The sequence below is a fragment of the Rattus norvegicus genome, chromosome 3, assembly GCF_036323735.1.
Source record: "Rattus norvegicus strain BN/NHsdMcwi chromosome 3, GRCr8, whole genome shotgun sequence".
NCBI classification, from domain to species: Eukaryota; Metazoa; Chordata; class Mammalia; order Rodentia; family Muridae; genus Rattus; species Rattus norvegicus.
In genome coordinates, this window is record NC_086021.1 from 20,511,356 (window position 1) to 20,530,711 (window position 19,356).

Genomic DNA, 19,356 nt, shown 5'->3' on the forward strand with positions numbered 1-19,356 from the left:
GCAACCTTCACATGCAGAGAAGAGACCAGGATGAGGGTTAGAAAGATCAAATTGATTGGGATGTGGAAGAAAGACTAAAGAACTCATGAGGGAGTAGAGGACACTGAGGGACGAAGGAATTCCAATATGGAGTTCTCATAAAGTGAAGCAGGAGACCAGGAAGAACAGAAAGGGTCTAGAATGAGTTGAACTTGGGCCGCATCCATATTGGTCTCTTGGTTTCCTTAAAGAACAGCCAACCATCACTACAGAAGGTGGATGTGAGGTGGAGGCTTCCCCGGAGGACATTTTAACGAGGATAACTCAAGAGTAGTGAATGCCAAACTAAGTTTATATCTATCGATTCCTGAAAGTATCATAAAGCCCATTATTTTGTATGATCAGTAAAAAGTAATTTAAAAGGGAAGATGAGGATGCCGTGAGCTTCTGTCAGGTGTTACGTGGATCCTGTGTTTAGCTTCCCTGAGCACGTTAGACTCTGTTGCATCCTGTAATATTTTTTGAGGTCTCTTCTCAATGCCCCTAGATGACCACAAAGAGCTCCTGCACTGGCTCGTCTTGCCTGGCTCTCCTTCGACTGGATGGCTTCCTACACACCTGTGGGCCCTGTTACCCTATCTAGCCCCAGGAAGTTCCCGTCTTTTACTCACATGTAAGCTTATCCTCAGAAAACTCTTGATGGTGCCTCTAGTGCAGAAGTGCTGAGCTCTTTCCTATGCCATTTGCCATGACTTTAAAATGCTTTGCAGTTCCTGACCATGTAGCTCTCTCCTCCTGAGAAGCCTCTGTGCACCCCATGGGATCTCTCTGAGCCACATCTACACTCCAAGAGTTTCTTTGGAGACAACCTTATCATGGACTCATTCATTGCTGTTTCTTCTCTCAAGAATAAATTTCTAACTGCAGGACTTGAAAATACTTTCTATCATTGATTAATTCTGCTATTTGGGGGTTTTTATACTGGCTGGTTGTCTGACGGTTTCATTGCTGCGAAAAGACACCATGACCAAGGCAACTTATAAGGGACAAGATTTTTTTGGGGATCTTTTTTTTTTTGGAGCTGGGGACCGAACCCAGGGCCTTGCCCTTCCTAAGCAAGCGCTCTACCACTGAGTTAAATCCCTAACCCCAAGTGACAACATTTAATTAGGACAGGCTTTTAGGTTCAGAAGTTCAGTCTATTTTCATCAAGGCAGGAAGCATGGAAGCATCTAGGCAGACATGGTATTGGAGAAGAAGCATATCACCCCCACAGTGATATGCTGCCTCTAACAAGGCCACACCTACTCCCACAAGGCCACACCTCCTACTTGTGCCACACTTCCCATGGGACAATCACATGCTAACCACTGCCCTGATTTTATGCCAACTGGACACAAGCTAGAATCGTCAGAGAAGAGGGTGCCTCAGTTGAGAACATGCGTCCATAAGATCCAGCTGGAGGGCATTTTCTTAGTGATTGGTGGGGGAGGGCCCAGCCCACTGTGAGCGGCAACATTCCTAAGGTGGTGGTCCTGGGTTCTATAAGAAAGCAAGCTCAGCAAGACATGAGGAACAAGACGGTAAGCAGTGCCATTCCATAGCCTCTGCCTCAGTTTCTGCCTCCAGGATCCTGTCCTGTTTGAGTTCCTGTCCCAACTTCCTTTGGTGATGAGCAGCAATGTAGAAGTTTAAGCTGAATAAACCATTTCCTCCCTAACTTGCTCTTTGTTCATGATGTTTCCTTACAATAGGAACCCCAAGTAAGACAATTTCTTATAGAAACAGTGTGTCTAGTAGAGCCACAGCCACTTACCTCATAACCACAAATAGAGACGAATAGACGCTTTGTTTTAATTTAAAGGTAAGACTTGCTCATGTACTGACCTGTGACTTTCTAGTTTGCTTCCTTCTCGTCTTGATGAATCCCTTGATCAAAACTAACTTGGGGAGGAAAGGGTTATTACCTTACAGGTTACAGACCATCAGTGAGGGAAACCAGAACGGGAGCTTGAAGTGGTAACAAGGAGCTCTGCTTGTTGTCCTGCTCCCTGTCTCAGTCATTGTTCTGTTGCTGTGAAGAGACACCATGGTCAAGGAACTACTATAATGAAAGCATGTAATTGGAGGATAACTTACAGTTTCAGACGTCTGGTCCATCATCATGGCAGGGAGCATAACACGGGAGCAATAGAGAGCTACTGCTCTGTAAGCAGAGAGAGAGAGAGAGAGAGAGAGAGACAGAGACAGAGACAGAGACAGAGACAGACAGAGACAGAGAGACAGACAGAGAGAGACAGAGAGAGGGAGAGACAGAGGGAGACAGAGAGACAGAGACAGAGAGAGAGACAGACAGAGACAGAGAGAGAGACAGAGAGAGAGATAAAGAGAGAGAGACAGAGAGAGACAGAGAGAGAGAAAGACAGACAGAGACAGAGAGAGAAAGAGAGAGAGACAGAGAGAGAGGGAGGGGGAAAAAGAGAGGAAGGGAGGGAGGGAGGGAAGGAGAGAGAGACAGAGAGAGAGAAAGAGAGACAGCGAGAGAAAGAGGGACAGAGAGAGAAAGAGAGAGAGAGAGGGAGGGAGAGAGAGAGAGGGAGGGAAGGGGTGAGGGAAAGAGAGAGAGAGAGAGAGAGAGAGAGAGAGAGAGAGAGAGAGAGAGAGAAACTCTGGCAAAGCATGGGTCTCTAGAAAACTCAAACGCCACCATTGTCGACACCCCCACTACCTCCAATAAGGCCCACCTCTTAATCCTTCTAATCCTGGAAAATACTGTCATTCCCTGTTAATTAAATATTCAAATATATGACTGGGGGAACCTTTCTTATTCAAACCGTCACACTCCCCATGGCTGCTCCATTACTATTTCTTACAGCCTAAAAGGCTATTCTTTTTACACATGACTACTGATGAACTTGCCCACAATGGTGGGCCCTCCCACAACAATCATTAATCAAGAAAATGTTCCATAGACTTGCCCAAAGACTAATCTAATGGAGGCAGTTCTTGAATTGTTCTCTCTTCTCAGTTGACTCCAGATTGTCAAATTGGCGGAAAAAAAAGAGGGAGAGACCCATAACCATAATGTTTCTCTTACTCCATGTTACATCCTCACCACCAGCCACTCTCTACTCTCAGTGTACAGACCCACTTCCCTGTATGGCAGAACTGAAGAGTAACTACTGTCACCAACATGAATACTCGAGGATATAGGACAAGAAATGAATACATTCTACAGCTCCCAGCACCAAACAAAAGCATTTTACTGTGTGCTGCACTTACTGGGAGACTGTCAGTCACTGGCCATTTCATGGGTCACAGTAGACCACAGAACCAAAAAGTCACAACCTACATATCATCTCCTCTCAGCGGGAGACATTGCCCTTTCTCAAACCCCATGAATCTATCTGTAGGCTTAGATTTTTTCAAAACCTGCTTTATTTAGGGTTCATAAACCTTCTAGCCCACCAACCAGAGGTAGCAGAGAGAGAAAGTTGATAGGAAAAGTGAGAGAGTTGTGGACCTATTTAGAAGTAATTCTTTGGGGTAACTTCAATCTTCATGGTGCAGTACGATCCAATAGCAAATGCAAAACATGAATCAGTAGCAGTGCCTTGATCTTGCAGAGACCACAAGGCTCTAACAAACCAACAAGAAGCAGCAGAAGCAGCCAGAAGCAGCCCGAATAGCACAGGTTCTTTTGTGCATTTCTCATTACGGAACGAAGACCAGCAAAGACCATCGAAATATTGCAAGGTGTAGCAATGTAAAGATGTCCTCGCCCTCTCTGTGGGATTATATTTATGTTCTCCATAAACATCCTGTCCACCTTCAAGAGTGTGCTCCAGCTAAATATCACATGCCTTCTCATGTGTCTGCTTCAGCAAAACATCCTCTCCTAACATAGCTTCTGGAAAAACATCCTGTGACACAAGTGAGTTTCCAAAGAAACCAAAATTTTTCCACTTCATCTAGTCTTATCTCACACTCGGCAGTGACAGCACAAAACGTATAATGGCCGTCTTGCAAGGGTCCTAGGCCTCAGCCCTCAGCTCCATCATCCGCTGGAGCTTCTGCAATTGCACTCCGTGAAACTCAGCCCCTTTTGTGAGCACAACCTTCAGTTATCCCCGTAAACATTGTGCTCTCTCCATCTTTGCTCTCAGCCAATAGCTGTCCAACTTCCAGCCAACTCAGCTGTGACCAGAAAAACCCTCATCAAGAAAGTCAATGAATTTGACTTGATTTTTTTTTTCCCTGACGGAACAGAGTGTTCTCCCTGCAAGGTTACCCTGGTGTCTGAGTCATCTGTAATAAACACACTACTATTAAGATCAAAGTCACAGGAACTATGACAAATAGCATATCACACGACAAGCATCACAGTTGGCCAAGCCTTTTCTGCAGCCTTATTGAAGTATAATTTACTTTCTTAAAAAATCCATTTATATTAAGTGTGTAATTTAATGATTTTACAGCAAAATTTATGGCTTCCATCGCTTTTTTAATACTCATTTCCCACTAGTTCATACGATATCACAGTCTATTAAAAACACAGAAGTGAAGTCAGGAGAAGGACCAGAGCGGGAAGCAGGAGGTTCTTGATTTGCTAAGACGACAGATACATTGGCAGAATCGTCTGGATAAAACCACTTGGGAAACATTGGGTCTTCTCTTAGCGTGCAGCCTCCAGACAAAGAGTTTAAAGGGTTAAGTCATGTGTCCTCCTACATCAAATCCGGAGCTGACATTGTGTGGTCAGCATCACTTTTGACCACTTTCATGTTAATCCCATTCATCACTCTTGCACATTGCCTAGCAACTCACATAGTAAACAAACTTATTTTGGTTCATGGTTTCATAGGTTTCGGTCCATGGTCACATGACCATGAAAGGGGCACGGTAGAGCTCAACTGCTAACCTCACTGTCATCCAAGAAGCATCAACACAGGAAGAGACCAAAGACAAAAAAACACCCTCCAAGACATGTTCCAAATGACCAAGTCCCTTAATTTCCAATATCCTAGTTTCCCGCCACCTTCATACACATCCATCAACAGATGAACTCATTGAGTAGAGCCCACAGGTTCCAATCGCCTTTCATATTCCCACCTTTGAACATTGTACTGGGACAATGTGTATCTTAAACCCATAGGGTAGGGCCAGAAGGTTGTGTCAGAGGTCTAACCATCACCGCACACTAGAAACAGCTGGGTAGGTTTCTCAACATCCCCTATTTCTTTCTGGGACTGAGCTACACCATCTCTGCATTGCAGCACTTTGTCTGGGGTGAGATACCGTCGGCAGTCAATTGTAAAGATGCCCCCACCATGTGTGTGGTTGAATGTAAAATGGGACATCTATAATATAGACACACATGCATATACACAGACTCACAGAGAGAGGCAAAAAGGGAAGGAGTTGAGTCTTAGGAACCCTCAAAGAAGAAGGAGTGGAAATAGAAGATACAGAGGTCAGTGAGAACCAGAACAAAGCAGTGTCTTCTATACATGACAGGACCACTATCCCTCAGCCCTAGCTGACAGGAAAGGGAGAGTCAGTTTTCTACAAATATATAGCTGGTGATAAGCTGGCCAGGCTCCAGGGGCTTTCCCAAAGCCCATGAATTTATGGGCAGCATAAATGACTTGAGTGGGTTATTACAGAGGGCAGAAAGAGAGCTTGAAGTTGAGAGAAGGGGTTAGGTTGGGATGGATCTGGGAGGAGTTAGGAAGAGACGTGAGAAGTAAATTCTATCAATACATAATGTACAAAGTTCTCAAGGAACTAATAAAATTGGTTTTAAAATACCATATCTGTACTGAACACATACAAACCATTTTTCTTGTCATCTCCTAAATAACAGGCCCCCATGATTTCATTTCATTAAGTACCAAAGTAATGCAGAGATTATTTAAAATGTAGGAGGGTCTGGGGAGAGGCAGTGGGGTAAAGCCAAGTGTGTGGGCACACATGCAAACACCAGGGCTTGGTATGGGAACAGGAGGATGACCGGGACTTCCTGACAGTGAGCCTCACCTCAGGTTCAGCAGGGGACCCTGTCACAAGGAATAAAGTAGGTAGTGAAGGAGCAGAACACGCTCTACCCTCCCCCATTCTCTGCACTTACATGTCTCTATGCACACACACACACACACACACGCACACGCACACGCACACACACACATATAAATATGACTAGAGTATACAAGATGCTTGTATAGGTTATATGCAAATGCAGGGTCGCTTTATCCAAGGAACCTGAGGACTTTTAGATCATTGGGAGTCCTGTGGTCAACTCACAGAGGACAGGATATATCTCCTTATTGTGCAAACGAATCCTTTGGTGAGTGTGTGTCAGTGACTCCACACAATTCTCCTCCTCTAGGTTCCTGTGTCTCAAAGAGATTGATCTGGAAATACTGAAACAAATATAAACTAAAAGCTTTGTTGGGGTTTCTAGGTTTGCATTAAAATCATATTCATCAAGTTTTATTAAATGGCAGGGAAATCTTCAGCTCCCAGCAACAATAGACTCAATCATGTTGGCTTCTGTTTTATCCCATTATGAATAGCAATTAATTGCACATCAATAGCTCCACAGGCTTTGAAATGAATCAGGATGAAGGGAAATGTTTCCGTAACCGCTATGTGGACAATCAAGTAGAAAGGGTGGAGGTATGATGCCTTAGGCTTATGGGAGAGTGATGGCTTGATTGTAACTTGTTATGCAAATAACCCTAACCTCTGAGAAAAGAATGTAACGATAAAATATACTACCAAACAGGATGGATACTCATTACTTGATTTCTTTATAAAGAAAAAAAATACTTTAGGATTTTGAATAAGTGTGACACTCAGAGGTTCAAATACTTGAATGTGTTTGGTTTCCAGTTTGTGGATTGTTTAGAAAGGATTGGGATTTGTGTTTTTGTTAAAAGAGATGTGTCAATGGGAGGTGGAGCCTTGAGATTCCAAAAGCCCACCAGGCTTCTCTCTCTCCCTCCCTCCCTCGCCCTCTCCCTCCCTCCCTCTCTCTCTCCCTCTCTCTCCCTCTCCCTCCCTCTCCCTCTCTCTCCCTCCCTCTCCCTCTCTCCCTCCCTCTCCCTCTCCCTCTCTCTCTCTCCCTCACTCTCCCTCTCCCTCTTCCTCTCTCTCTCTCTCTCCCTCTCTCTCCCTCTCTCATCTGGGGAGCAGGATGTGAGCTCTCAGGATCTACTCATCCAGGCCGGCCTGCGTGCCAGCCTGCTGTCATGGTGTCTACCACGATGGTCCACGGACTCACCCTCTGAAACTGTAAGACGGCAATTAAAGGTTTCCTGTCATTAATTGGTTTGGTCATGGTGTCTCCTCACAGCAATAGAACAGTAACTAAGGTACACATCTTCATGTCTATTTTTCTAATACTTCTGTATTTATTTCATTAAAGTTACCTGTTGTCCATTGAACAGTTTTATGAATAAGTTTCAAGTTTAAAGATAAATAGTGACAAATAGGAGTGGCACTGCTAGGGGGTGTGGCCTTGTTGGAGTGGGTGAGGCCTTATTGGGGTCGGTGTGTTACTGTGGGCATGGGCTTTAAGACCCTCACCCTAGCTGCCTGGATGCCAGTCTTCTAGCAGCCTTCAGAGTAAGATGTAGAACGCTCAGCTCCTCCTGCACATGCCTGCCTAGATGCTGCCATGCTCCTGCCTTGATGATAATAGACTGAACGTATGAACCTACAAGCCAGCCCCAACTAAATGTCCTTGTAAGACTTGCATTGGTCATGGTTTCTTTTCATAGCAGTAAAACCCTAAGATATACATACATACATATATATACATATACAACTAGGTTTACACACACACACACACACACACACACACACACACACACACACCATTTATAGGGATTTTCGAGCTAGCCAGGGCCCCTGCAGGTTCGTTAGTCCATCTGATACATGTGTTCATGGAACATGTCTCTCTCTGTTTCTTGTTCTAGGAAGTACGTGGACAACATCTGCAGACTCACTTCATATTGATTTATTCTCCTCTTCAGCCTTAGAAATCTCAGCTTACAGAGAGGGGAAGATGGGAACTTGGTTCGATAGCTCTTTTTGTCTGTGGGGAGCTTACATCTCAAGTCACAAAGGAAAATAAATATAACAGGAAATAATAATACACATCCAAACCGTGATGGGAAGTTCATATCCGTTCCCCTTAATGAATGTCAGCTTTGGAAACTGGAATCCACAATGAGATGAGACTTTTGAAAAATCCTAATTCTCAGGCAGGCTTTGGTATTTCTCTTTCCCTGAAAAGGAACACCACTAGAAAAAGACAGACGGTAGGTTGCTTTTGTCCACAAATCGAATCAGAAGCATTTGATAATGAGCATAGAGGGGGCTCACCCCATGTTTACAAAAGAATAAAGCAATATGGGGCCAGGGGAGACATCTAGAGAACAGTTGGTGCATTATTGGTATTAACAAAAAAAATTCCTGAAGTCAAGAAATAGTATTTGACAAGAGAAAGAACTAGGTTTTCATTAGGCAGACTATTTTTTAAAAGAGCCTTCCTTTTAGTCATGGAAAGAGAAGGGTGGAGCACGTCAGTCTGTAGTTAACTAAAGTCATTCCCATCAAAAAATTAAGAACAATGTGGATTTTAATGGACTTGAATAAAATTAGAAATTTTAGCTTTCAAAGTGGAAAAATTGTGTTCCAGAGAGAGAGAAAGAGACAAAGGAGTGTCCAAACTCATACTTGATTCTTTCAATAAATCTACTGGTAACTCATGTGTTTGTTGATATTAGGATGAAAACGCAGGTTGGATTTCTCGACTTAAGAGTTTAACATGTGGGGCTGGGGATTTAGCTCAGTGGTTAGAGCGCTTGTCTAGGAAGCGCAAGGTCCTGGGTTCGGTGCCCAGCTCCGAAAAAAAGAACCAAAAAAAAAAAAAAAGAGAGTTTAATGTGTGTGAACAGCAGTCAATGGAAAGACATGTCCTTGGATTTCTCAAAAGGCATGAAAAAGCCACCGTGGAGTTACTGAATTTTGTTTCAAAGACTTTAGCTCCTTGTCTGCAGGGATGCAGGGCCTCAGAGGAAGGGCCTGAGAACTCCTAAGAGATAGCGTCCAACACCTGAGGCCATGCGCACAGAGGGAAGTAGCCTTTCTCAGAAAATGGAGCTGGGAGAGCTAACAAATGAAGGCGACACATCGATCAAATCGCTGTAATAGAACGACGGCAGCCAGTTAACAGAGCGAGGCAGCTGTCAGCGACTTGGCCAAGAACTAAGAGGATTTGAAAAGATAATAACACACAGAGTTCACAGAAGCCACTATAGACTCATGGCATCTGCGAATTTAATCCATGTGCTCTGGGCAGAGAAAACAATCCAAACCAGAGATCCCTCTTGCTCAGCCCGACGGAACGCTGTGCCGTGTCCCGGATGTCCCATGTCAAGGACTCAAGCTAGATGCCGGAAGCCTGTGAGAAACCTGAACTACGTCATTTCAGTGCTGACACCGGAAATGGCTCAAGTCTGCACCTTAATTGGAAGGAGAAGAAATAAGTCACACAGCACCGGAAGTAATCCTCGTCAGGGTCTGTGTGAGGTCGGAAGTGTAGTGCGCCATGATCAATCAGTAAGCACTGCCTACACGTGTCGGGTGAGCCCACACAAATAAGGAAATGGTTTTTAAATTTAAACACAATTTCTAATAACTAGTAACTTTTAAGTGTCCAGTTTTAGCACAAGCTTCCAGATTATGTATTTTCTCAGGCAGAAGAACGCGGCAAGAAGTTAGTTTGGAACTTCGGAGGTTCCCACTATATGACAGCAAACTAAGAAAAGCATATAGGTGGGGTGTGGTAAAACGAACTAAAGGAAATCTGTAAAACCAAGAAAGGATAATTCAAAAGACTTGTACTGGTAATGCCAGCAACAGGGAATGTCTCGGAAGACCATCTTCGTTTTCAGAGTTTATCACAGGAAAATTGCCAAAGACTGGTAGCAAAATTGCCACTTGTCCCTGAGGACAATCCCTGAATGTCCACAGAGAGAGAGAGAGAGAGAGAGAGAGAGAGAGAGAGAGAGAGAGAGAGAGAGAGAGAGGAAGGGGAGGGGAAGGGGGAGAGAGGGAGACAGAGACAGACACAGAAAGAGAGACAGACACAGAGACACACACACAGACACACACATGCAGAGATATACACGAAGACACACACAGCCCAAATGAGGATTTACAGAAAGATAGCCATCAAAGGACTGGAATATTTTGTGCTAAATTATGTGAGCTTTGTGGAGGAATGAGTGCCAACCAAATTTTGCAAGTTCTGTAGCCACCTGCATGTTTCCGCACCCCCTTATCTGTCGGGGTATTGCATACATAGCTGTCACTCCTGCTTTCTTCATTTGTATTTTACTGTGAATCTCCCTTCTCCCCGTTCAATGTGGCCAGCAATTTTCCATGTGGAAGGACTTCACAATGCACTGTGTCTATGGCAGCACGGAAAACAATTTCAAAAGAGGCTCAGTGCTAGGCAAACAGTACAAATAATGCATACGTCACCTCCAAAGGAGGGGCTCAAAGAACACAGAGGCTCTGGCTGGCCCACAGGGCCGAGCTTACAAAGTTAGGGCCCACAGCATCACTGGGACCCAACCAGCAGCTCTCATTCAGCCCTCCATGCTAATGACTCATTTTCATCTCTTGAGACCAGAGGAAGACGCATTTGGAAGATCCTCTCCCTAAAAATGAAGCTTGTACAGAAACTCTTATGAAACTTAAGAACAATTTTCAATAGGAAAGCCCACATACAGTAAAAAAATAAATGGCAGATTCGACAGGCTTCTCTGCGAAACCATCATGTACACACACACACACACACACACACACACACACACACACACACCAGAAAAATAAACCTACATAAAGGATACATTTCCAGGCACAGATATCTGTTGGGAGGAGGTTGACATTCTAACAAACCTCATCGAAGGACTCCATTCGGAAGATTCAGAAGGTCAAGACATTGGTTCACTCCTGGGAGCAGATCGCTGTCTATATCACGGAACCTTTATGGAAAACAAAGACAGATCAGCCTAGAATGAGGTAAACAGAAACCCTTTCAAGGCTATTGAAGAATTTTGGAGCCAAACTCCACAGACAGCTAACAGCATAGAAAGTGCCCCATGATTGCAGGTTGTATAATACCACTGAACCTGGTGAAACATTTCCTACTCTCCTAGGAATCCTAGACGTGAGAGGGAAACAAGGCAGCCTGGGCAGCCCACGTCAGTCTCCATACAAAGTGCACTTTGCAGGCTGACACCCACACGGCTAGTCTGCAGTTCAACAATCCTGGTCATGAAGGCATCGAAAAACAGTAGACGCCCTCCCTGGTAGAGACACTGTCTCTGGTTCCTGCCTTCTGGCGGCTCCACGGTCATTCCACCCTTAACTCTCCACCATCCTGTTGACAAGTGTCTGGGCTTTATCTTTGACTTAGGAGTATATTTTAGTCCTTTATCTCTCTCTCTCTCTCTCCCTCTCTCTCTCTCCCTCTCTCTATCTCTCTGTGTGTGTGTGTGTGAGTGTGTGTGTGTTTGTGTGTGTGTGTGTAAATGTTATAAAAGATAAAAAAAGAAAAAGTTGGGGGTTGGGGATTTAGCTCAGTGGTAGAACGCTTGTCTAGGAAGCACAAGGCCCTGGGTTCGATCCCCAGCTCTGAAAGAAAGAACAAAAAAAGTTTCTGGTTCCAGTAAAAATTTAAAATAAAGTTTCTTCCTTTAAAAGCTTTATTTTTTTATTCCATTGGGCTTGGGGCAAGTTGAGAGCAGCAAGGGATTCAGTGTGAGTGCCCAAAGGTGGCTACAACACATGCCCTTACATGGGGGATATCACAACAGATGCTCCTTCTCTCAGCATTCTGGAAGGTGAGTGTCTAGAGCCTGAGTGTCAGTAGGGCTGTGAGAGCGCATGCAAGTGCACACACACACACACACACACACACACACACAGAGAGAGAGAGAGAGAGAGAGAGAGAGAGAGAGCTCCCTGCCCCTCCCCTTGTTTCTGCAGGATGCAACCATCCTTTGGCTTATGGAAACATAGTCCATCCCTGCCTCTTTTGTCACACAGTGACGTCCTCTGCTTCCCATTCTCCTCATGGGCTCAGAAGTCAACAGCAATGGAGGGGGAGCCAACTCCAGTCCATATAGGATCAGCTTACTCGGCTACAATGGGTAAGGCCCTGCCTGCCAATCAATGACACACATAGACATTTGCATGTAAAGATGTCAACTCTCATTCTGAAAGGACACAACAGCATCTTCACCAACTCTTCACCCAGCGCCAAGCCAGAACGGTACCCTTGGCTCTCAAGACTGCTTCTAGTTAGTTGAACTGTTATTAATTGCGCTAATCAGTTCCCTTACTGTCGTAACAAAGTACCTGACAGAAGAAAAAGGAAGCTGCCACTGTCCACTGAGCTCCCACAATATAGAGAAGCAGGCTGGAGTCAGAGACGGGCAGGCCATGCACCTCGCAGTCTGCCTCTGTGGCTCTATGGCTGCCAGCTTGTCTCTGTGTCCAAGATGTTCCTCAATCCATTCACAAAATGGTGCCAGCAACTGAGGTCCGACTGTTTAAACTTGTGTGCCCTTTAAATGAGAATTTCTAGGAAGAAGTTGTCTGCGAAAGCTGACTGGCTGGTTACAACTGCAGTGGTGAGGAGATGTTGGGATGTCACTGATCCAGAGACTAGTTACCTGATAGTTTTACCCCCAGAATTCTTTGCCTACCTCTTTGTCAAAACTAATCTATGTCAAATATTTAAAAAAAAAACTTTTTGTAATCTATTAACTTTGTAAACCCCTATCTACCACCAATCCAAAAGCTAAGAATGTCATCAGATAGCATGGTCGGGCCATAGGAAAGATCGCCCAATTTGCTTTAGCTGTCTTGCTTGTGTGCCCACCAACGTATTTTGCATTTGCCTTGCATTATAACTTTCTTTGTTCTGTAAAAGTATGAAACTTCGTGAAACTGTGTACACACTGGAATAAGGGGTGACCTAAATTTGTGTTCCTGGACCATGATCACTCTACATGGCTCCAGAATAAATCATCCTTAGTCCCTTAAGGTGAGAGCTGTGTTTCTGTGTTTACAGTCTCTGAGGAGTATTTCACATTCAAACTATCCGAGAAAGGGAGGGGGTGCCCCTGAAGGAAGCAGGGACCAACCTCTTCAGCTGGAATGTTGAATATCTTTGTCTCCTGTGTGAAGTCATGTGACAAAAAAGTCCAATGTCTTTGCCTGTGTTATGTCTAACAATAAGATGGTATGAAGCAATGATCTTCACCATGGAAAAGAAGTGGTTTAAAGGAAGTTCTCTTGAGTTCCTGCCCTGAGTTTCTGCCATGATGGGCACTGATCAAGCTGAGGTCAACCCTTTCCTCCGTGAGATAGTTCACTCAGTATTTCATCAGAGCAAGGAGTAGTAAATGAGAGAGTTCCACCCTGCCTTGCTTTGTTTTCTTGCAAAAATGTCTCACACTTACACCCCAAACATACCAGTAGGGCTGGTGGACCAGAGAACATCGGGGATGTATCTGTCCACCTCTCTGGTACCAGAATTCCAGGCCACCATGTCTGACTTTTATTTTTTAATGTGGGTTCTGGGGACCGAACTCAGACCCTCATACTTTCATGGCAAACACTTTACTTGCTAAGCCAGCTCCATAGCCCAAGAACCCCACCTCAGAACCTTTGAAAGCCATTCCTCTGTCAGACCACAGTCTCTCTTTAAGGCGTACATTCCTTCCATCACAATGCCTTGTGGGTTAAATATCTAATCAGAAGACAGGAAGCGACATTGAGCTATGAAGGATTTTGTATTGTTTCTCAATAGGGCGGCATTTTGCATTTGTAAAATGTGAAGTTTCTGGAAGAAACCTTATCTGCCTTATGCTTCACAAAAAAAAACAAAATACCTTTAGTCCATGAAGTATAACTTAACACCCACAGTAATCATGAAGAAGGCAGGGGTGGATATCATCTGTGTTGTGTGGTCCTGAGAAAGGTCAGATATTTACCAGAAAATTATCAAACATTTAATGGGGAGAGGGGGAGATAAAAGAATGTAACTTTAAAATTATATTCACTTCACTCTTCTTTGGGGAGAAACATTTTAAATAATATTCCATTGTACTTCCTGGTGTGTGTGTTTTAATTGTTGTATCACATCCACCTCCTGGGACTTTGGCCCTTATTTGAGTGTGTGATTGCTAATTGCTAAAGAAGGCCGGGGGAGGGGCTTGCAAAGTGGGGCTCTGATATGACAGAAGATGAGTTCAAATGAGGTTGGCAGTAATTCTGGCCTTAGAAGGGCAAACACAATAAATATATCTGCTGGGAATGTGTTTGGTCACAGTAATATGAAACCAATCACTATCCCTTAATCCCAAGGGTGTGATTTACTTGGGAAGAAATACCAAAGCACACACAGCATCAGTTCACCAGCCCAGCCATCCCACAGGACTCTTGGCTCATCCATCTTTCTCATCTTACTGCCCTCAGTGATTGGCTATAATGTAGTCACAAGATGGCGGCTGCATCCGCAGAGAACACAGCACACTCCTCCACAGCAGAACTCCAACACTGGATGGGAGGAAGAGGAAGAGATATGAAACTGTTCTGGATAGCTCCTAGTTTTGACAGGCAGAAAAAAATCTTTCCTCAGAAGATTTTTGGTGTGTCTCAGTGAGTCTTCTGATGCACCCCAACACCAATGACATGCACAGAACAAAGCTAGCGTGACTGATTCAAACTAATCACGATGCCCTCTGTGGATTAAATGATAGAAAGTCAGTTATACTAATATCCAAATGAAAATGGCTATTTGCAGTGAGAATTTTGGTGTATTTAAAAACATAGAAATATTATGAGTATGTTTTGTTTTAACTCAGGCTGTGGGGCATGGGGTTGCTTCTGATTGCCAACAGTGGATGACTATGATTTGCCTCCTGCACTAGCAGGGGCGTGATTTTGCCAGCAGCACATAGATTTTGCAAGTGTGTAACAGGTGGAATGATGGAGACTTTTCAGAGAATGTATAAATACTGGAGCCCCAGAGATGGGCTGCTTTTGGTTGCAGTTTGTTAAATAGTCTCGCCCAAGAAGAAATTAAAATCCTGACAATGAAGATCAAACTTGCCCCCTAAGGAACTTGATGCCCCTAATCAACAGGAGGTCATCTAATGGTGATAGAACCCCTTTCCCTCTCTCTTCTTTTCTCTCCTGTCTAGTGTTAGGGGGTTGAATGTGAAAGAAAGGAGAACCTACAAAGTAGCAAAAGGACGGCTAGAGCTATTGAATGAAGGTCCATCATCAGCCACAAAGTATAAGGCGTGTGTATCAGGTAACAACAGAGACAATTTTAGGAAACAGGCCTGTTGGAGGCCACTGTGATTTAAATGGAATTTAGCAGCTCGGCAAAGAGGTATCTTCCCTTCCCAGTCATTTGGGGACAAGGTACAATTCAAGGGGATATCCTTGTTTGTCCATATGTCTCAGTCTCTCTCTCGTTCCTCACACTCTGGTGTCTGAAGTGGAAATTTCTGGTTGTCCTGTGATGCAGACTCATGTGGGTTTTCGATAAGGCAAGTCATGTGATATTGGGAGAGATTACGAGAATGACTCAGTAGACACTGATGAGGTGCTTGCATTGTTTGCCCTGCAATCCCTCCTTGGTCTCGATTCTCACTGACCTTCACTTTATTGAGGTGTGGAAAGAGCTCCTGGTGTTCCAGCTGGTTCTGGTCACTCCTGCTGACTAGTGCAAGTTTGATGGAGGCCTGAATGTTTCTGCTAGATTGTGCTACCAGTGACGATTTGTGTTTGGTGACATTTTTTTTCAACTGGACTATTGGTATCCTGACACTACCGATTGGACTGCAGGTGTCCTGACAGCTCAGATGGGATTAGCCCCAAAGAACTACTTCTAAACAGGTCCACATCCACTTGCCCTATTTATCATCTTTTCTCCCCTACCTTTGGACAGTGGGCTAGAAGGGGGCTCTAAGCATTTGAGAACCCTTATTAAAGTAGGTTTGAAAAAAATCTAAGTACATGTATCCTCATATAATGAAGCGGTGTCAGACTCGTTTCCATTACAAATTCTTTTCCTGGCATCTGTTTTTGCAACTATCTCCTCTTTAAAGAAAGTGCTCTGGGGGTTTTCTGAGGAAAATTCGTTACATGCATGGATGTTTAATAACAAATTTTTCCATTTGTGTGTATGCATATATGCATATATGCTATGCGTGTATGTGTTCATGTGTGTGACATGCAGGCCAGAGGACCAATTTACCTTGTTTTTGACCCAGTGTCTCTCTGTGGCCTGAATCTCACCAGTATAGGCCAGAAGGGCTGGCAATAAATCCCAGGAATTCTCCAACTCTTGGTACAAGAAATATACCCATGCTTATATTTTTTACCTTGTGTCCAGTTCCTCAGGCTCCACCCTAAGCTGTCTCCCTCACCACAAGCAGTGTGTTTGAAAAGGAAACATTAAGTAACTATTAGGTCTAATGGACTGACCAGAGTGATACAAGCACCATAAGGGCATTACACACAAAGAGTGGGAATTCGGAGCATTGAGATGAGAATGTTAAAAGGAAACCCAGAGCCTACTAGGAAAAGCTGAAAACTGTGTCTTCACTCACTCAAGACAAGAATCAACAGAAACCCTAGCTTGTGTCAGCTTATTTCCTATGAAACTTCATAAGCTTGTTTCTTATTTACGAGGCATAATCCCTTTTCCCTCTGATGCTGTCCCTACTATGCCAAATGAAGTGGGGAACGGCTCCCTACAGCTGTGGGTTTGTGTGTAGACCAGGACCAGATTGTCTCTCATCCCTGTCCCACCCTAATGTCATACTGGCACTTCCAATTGACCAGTTGACAGCAATGTCTGGCTATCACTTCTGAAGATAAGCAGGAACGTGCAAGGTCACAGAGAAAAGGAATTGATTTTCATCCTGAAATTGGGAAACATAACGTTCCCATTTCCTATTTCGTTATATGGGAAACCTTGTGCATATCCGGCCCTGTTAGAGATGTGTCTCCCTTTGGACAATAGAACAGGAATTGCACTAAGACCAGTATTATCTTGAAAACCATCTACATGAGACTGGTCTCCAAGACAAGTGGTGTGTGTGTGTGTGTGTGTGTGTGTGTGTGTGTGTGTACACTCGTGACTTGTGTAGGTGCATGCATATAGAGGTCAGAGGACAATTTTGGGTGTCATTCCTCTTTGAAATAGTTTTACCTATTCGAGGGAGACACATACATGCTACAACACATATGTAGAGCAAAGGGACATGTTGTAGGATTCAGTCCCATCTTCCACCTGATGAGTCTTGGGGATTGAACTCAGATCCTCAGGCTTGGTGGCAACTGCCCTTGCATGCTGAGCTATCTTGCCAGTGCCTGTCTTGGTTTTTGAGGTAGGCTTTTCTCGCTGGGATCTGGGAACTGATGGCTGTGATGGTTTGGGTGCGTGCGTGCCTGTGTGCCTGCGTGTGTGTGTGTGAGTGTGTGTGTGTGTGTGTGTGTGTGTGTGTGCGTGTATGTTCAGCCCAGGTCTGGCAGCATTAGAGGGTATGGCCCTGTTGGAGTGGATGGGCTTGTTGGAGTGTGTTACTGTGGGTGTGGGCTTTAAGACCCTCATCCTAGCTACCTGAAAGCCAGTATTCTCCTAGCAGCGTTCAGATGAAGTTGTAGAACACTCAGCTCCTCCTGCATTATGCCTGCCTGGATGCTGCCATGTTCCCACCTTGATGGTAATGGACTGAACCTCTGACCCTGTAAGCCAACTCCAATTAAATGTTGTCTTTATTTTTTTTTCCAGAGCTGGGGACCGAACCCAGGGCCTTGCGCTTCCTAGGCAACCGCTCTACCACTGAGCTAAATCCCCAACCCCAAATGTTGTCTTTATAAGAGTTACCTTGGTTATGGTGTCCGTTCATATCAGCATAACCCTAAGTAAAACATTGACTATGGGGTGGCCAGTGAAGTTCAGAGGTCCCCAGGTCTCTGTCTCCCTGATTCTGGGGTCAGAGTGCATGCTACCACCTTAGACTTGTAAGTTGGGTCTGGGGATCCAAGCTCAGGTCTCCATGCATGTACAGCAAGCAGTTTACCTGCCGACTCATATCCTTTAGCTAACAAATGGGTTTAAAAGGAGATAGAGGTAGATCCCAGGTGCCTGACATCAGGGAAGCTGAGCTCTGGTGCACACAAGGGCAGATGTTGCAGGGTGAGGGTCATGGTACAGGGGACATTAGGGCCAAGGTGACATAACAGGGACATTCTTGGGATTTACATTGCCTGTGCTGCCTCCACACAGAAGCCTAATGATGCCGGTGCAAGCTGGAGGATAGCCATCTCCATCGGTAGAGGTTGCTGTGATCTAAATGTCTCCCCTACCCCACCCCTAGGAAGATGTCACCAAAGATGACATCATTGGGAAGCAGCACTTTGGAGGGTGTGAACTCAGTCATAAAGATGGACTCCTACTCTGTGTTATTGGTGCACTTATGTTTAAAGAGAACCCCTAGAGAGCTTGCTGGACCTTCTCAGCCCAGGAAGATATAGGCAGAATGCACCATCTACAAGCCAGGTAGCAGGCTTCAGTCAATTTGCCAGGGCTCTGATCTTGGACTTGAAGCCTCATTATCAGCCATCCAGTCTCTGAGACTGGAGTGACAGCAAGCTGGCTGGTTCCTGGGTGAGGCAGGGATCAGCCAGGAGAGGGGTGAACATACAATGTGCTTCTTGATTTCTAGTGAGAACAGAATGCAGATGAATGCTTCAAGGCTAAGCAATATGAGTGGCACGGCTTGGTTAATCTCGGGCCCAAAATATAAAGCAAACAAGAAAAATAAATTGTATGAGAGAGTTGGCAGACATGATCACTAATCTTGGTTGCTGACTTGAGTGGCTCTGAATTCAATTAAAATGCATGCATCTGGGCACTCTTGTGAGGGATTTTCTTGATCAGGTTATTTTAATCAGGAAGATTTGCCCTAAGTGTGGGTGGGATCTTCTGGTGGCAACCCAGATATAAGAATGTGAATGAAGGAGGCTTTGATTTTTGTCTGCCTGCCTTCACTCTCACTGGCAAGTTCATCTCTCCTGTGGCTGCTGCATTCGTTTGCTAATATTCTAACCACCTTCTCTGATATCTCATTGTAAACTGAAGACAAAAGCCTCCAGGAAACTCATGTGCATTCAGCACCAGGTTAAGGTGGCTGAGGCATCAAGCATCATAGACTGAGCAGCCAATGGGGTTCTCAGGACCCTTGCATGATACAGCCATTGTTA